The sequence below is a fragment of the Nanorana parkeri genome, unplaced genomic scaffold (assembly GCF_000935625.1).
Source record: "Nanorana parkeri isolate BGI_ZX_2015 unplaced genomic scaffold, ASM93562v1 scaffold1641, whole genome shotgun sequence".
NCBI classification, from domain to species: domain Eukaryota; kingdom Metazoa; phylum Chordata; class Amphibia; order Anura; family Dicroglossidae; genus Nanorana; species Nanorana parkeri.
In genome coordinates this window covers 379,764-383,787 of record NW_017307909.1, presented here as the reverse complement: position 1 = coordinate 383,787, position 4,024 = coordinate 379,764, and positions in this window count along the sequence as shown.

The window sequence follows — 4,024 nt, the reverse complement described above, 5'->3', positions numbered from 1 at the left end:
GGGTCCCGGGACGGCTCGTCGAGGGGGAGCGAGCGTCCGCCAGATGCGGCGAGAGGAGGGAAGCCCGGCGAGTCCCGAGGAGATGTGGATGGTGCAGGCCTCAGCGACTCAGACGGGGCCATACGTTGCGCGGTGGAAGATCACGTGGACGAGGCCGGGGAGGCAAAGAAGTGGTGGAGGTCTCTGGTGTTCCGTCCGCTGTCGGTTCCCGAGGATTTGCCCTTCTTGTACATCGATTTTGGTAGGTAGTTTAGTGTAAATCAGCTGATAGATGCTGGGTTGGCAGCAGAGCTCCGGCAAATCGCGTCTTCACACCGCCATAGCTAGCGGAAATCCTCTTTTAGTGGTTTTGTAATAGTTTAAATTGATTATAAAGTCAATAGGTTTTTAAGCTATTTCAAATGCTGATTATAAATCACTGACAATGCATGTATAATTGTTTATTCTTGTCCCTTAAAAGTTTTAGTTTTGAAAACTTCCGGTTCCGGTGCCTGATGAGGTAGAAGTGTATCCTGAGCTCTCCGTCCCGCTGCGGCTCAGCTCACTACCTGCAGCCTCTTTTGTACCTGTTCCGCTGACACCACATGCCTTCCATGGCCCGTCATGGACATAATTTTATCCCGCCTGCAATCAGCTAGACGATCCCTATCCGAAAACATTGAGGGGGAGAATACAGCTCACAAAATGGCATCGGCTGACACTGTGCTCCACAGCACCAACGAAGATTCTGAAGGTGAGCCGATTCCCTCACACTCTCGCTACACTATAGACTATCTCAAACTGGCTTCTGAAGTTGCTTCTCATCTAAAAAATTACATTGCAAATGTTGTAGTGGACGCCATAAAAAAATCCAATTGGGTAACATTACAACTTTAGATTCCTATCAAAACGACTGTCATCTGCAGAACACATTGACAATTTAGAATATCTAGCAAAGACACCTGCCGTCTTAAGAAATACTGGGTTGGATCAGCATAAGGGTCTCCCGCAATCTGACGCAAGGCTGGGGTGATTATTCTCCTCAACAAACATCTCCCCCATGACGTTCTACAACACTAACACGACATGCAAGATGGTCGATGGTCATTTCACTCTCTCCATATAGGTATCCAACAACTAGATCATCTCAATGTGTACAGCCCGAATTCGGACAATAAATCTTTTTGTGACTTCCTCCTCTTCAAGGCTACATCCCAGCACCCCAACTCCATGTTCCTAATTGGTGGGGACTTTAATGGTGTACCCTCTGCCCCAGAAGACCATTGTCGAGATGATAAATCCCAACCTATGTGGACACCCCAAGACAGACATTTTCCGTCCACGTTGGCCACCAGCGGGCTCAAAGACGCCTGGAGATAATACCACCCCTTGGAAAAGGACTTCACACTACTCACATGCCCACCACAGTTTACAGTTTTTTCCTTGCTGTTCCTTCTACTCTTCACATAATTAAATATAGCCCCCCCTCCCTCTCCAACAATAACAAAACTCCTCCCTGTAAAAGCACAACTGTCACCAGAACAAATAGAGGGGTGAATTCTGTGCAATGGGCATAGAGGCAGCAATGAAAACCAGATAGAGGGTCTAACCCTTCTGTGTTCAAACTAAAAACAAAGGTTTTGCCTAGAGATACAAGGTTTTGATATAGAGATATATAGGGATAGAGTCTAAAGTATTTAAGCTATTTTAAATGCTGATGAAATCACTTACAATGGATGCTGCTTTTTGATGTTTAAAAGTTTTAGTTTCCTGCAGAATCAGCTAGTCCTCTGAGCACTGGCCCTGATATCCTGTTTAAAGCTGCAACAGATTCCTCCATCTATGCCAAACAGTGTGAATGGAGGAATCTCCCACTGGGCCAAGCTTCAGTATCTCGCTAGTCGGCCCCACTGGCTCTCAAAACACTTGATTGGATGCAGGCATTGTTCTAGTATTTTGAGAGCGGTGAACAAATTTTGCCCGGCCTGCTCCTCCCCTCCGCGTGCAGCATCTGAGCTGCTCAGCCCGCGCTGAGAGGCTGTACCTGCCGTCTGACAGAGGGAAACTTGTCTGTGGAAGTGAGTCTGCATGTGCTGCATCTATTAACATAGAGAAAAACATCAGAGTGAGCAGTAAGCAGTGTAATCTGACCAGGATTCATCTTGGAATGGGCAGAAAAATAGAAAGTGATCAATTTGTTGCCATATCCCACATCTGCATTGCACTATATTGGTTTATTTGCAGCCCCCTTTTTGTGCTAACCCCTCAAGCAGTATCTACATCAGTGACCAGTGGTGTAACTACCACCATAGCGACCCACAAGGATCTCAGGTGGGCGATGGGGGGTCTCAGGTGAGCTGAGCAGGGTCTCTGGTATGTGCCAGGTCTCAGGTGGGCTCTGCAGGGTCACTCTCAGGTGGGCTGTGTGGGGTCTCAGGTGAGCTGTGCAGGATCTCTGGTATGTGCTGGCTCTCAGGTGGGCTCTGTGAGGTCTCAAGTGGGCTCTTAGGGGGTCCATGGTGGGCTCTGCAGGGTCACTCTCAGTTCCAGCCATCACATTAGGGGTGAGTTACTTAAATGTTTGACCAAATATAGCATGCTAATTTTTAAGCTGATAGTTGTTGTGTTTGCATGTAGACACACCTGATGCATATTTACGTTTATATGTGTGTGCACGTGGGGGACTTACAGTATGTGTGTGTGTGTGTGGGGGGGGGGGGGGTGTTTCTTTTTTTTAATATGTAAGCCTTAATTTTTATTTTTTTTAACTTTTTTTGGTTTACACTTTATCGCTATCACATAGGGAGCTTGTTTTCCCCCTATGTGATAGCACACATACAATGACAGGTCCTCTTTATGGAGACATCAGGGGTCTCTAAGATCCCTAATGTCAGCTAGGGACCCCCAAAGAAGCTGATGAAGCAGATATCTGCTTCACCAGCTTCTTCTCGGGCTGCTTTCTACATCACTTCCACCTTCAAGCATTGGATGAGTGATCAGCAAGTAGGAAAATGCTGATCTCTCCTCCGTTTAGAGTGCCAGTAGCCGCTGTGCTGGTCTTGGGCTCGCATTGGGGGGGATGGGCCGCGGAGCCCGGGATAATCGGCAGTGGCGCGGTGGGCGGGGTGGGAAGTGTGGCAGTGGAGGGGGAGCTGCAAACTGTTTGTTGGCATACAAGCCATCGGGCAGCTGTATAGCGGACTGAACGCTTGTATGGAACAGCCGGTACCAGCTGCTCACATTTACTGCGGGATTCTGCGCACTCAAGCAGATAAAGAAAAAAGATGTAGATTTACGTGAACCCACTGATAGGAGGTTGCTGCCCGTCTGTTTATTTACAACGGGCGGACGGAAGCGGTTAAGAAAAGGGTAAAGTTCTTCTTCAACCCTTGCAGTGCTGGGTTAGCCCCTCTGCAAGGGTTAAGGAAAGTTTTACCTTGAGTTATGCTTTATTTTTTTTGAGGGGGGATCCTCTTTAAGTGATTGGATTTACATATACTTTAACCACTTCAAGACCAGGTGTTTAGCCCCCCTTCCTGGCCAGGCCATTTTTCAGTATTCAGCGCTGCGGTACTTTGACTGACGTTTATTCCGTCATGCAGCGCTGTACTGAAATGAATTTTATACCATTTTTTGGGGACAGATAGAGCTTTATTATGTTGGTATTTAATCACCACTGGGGGGTTTATTTTTTATTATAATTAGGAAAAATTACAGAACATTTTGAAAAAAAAAGTGTTTTTTGATCGGCACCCCATACACGCGATCCGCCGGCTCTAAAGCCGGCGGATCGTTTGTATGGTATCAGGCATCGCTGCCTGTTTTTAAAAAACAACAATTTCCCGCTCGGGGGGCGTGTCTGAGCGGACGTCTAGAGACGCCCGCTCAGATCTAGAGAGGCCCGGAGGCAGTTAAAGGAGAACTATGAGGTGAGTGATTTTCTCAAAGACAAAGTAGCTGTCACAGGTCGGCTCTATCGATCGGGAAGTGAGCAGAAACACGCCGCGGATCTGCTCACTTCCCGATCGTCTCCCTGCAGTGCGCG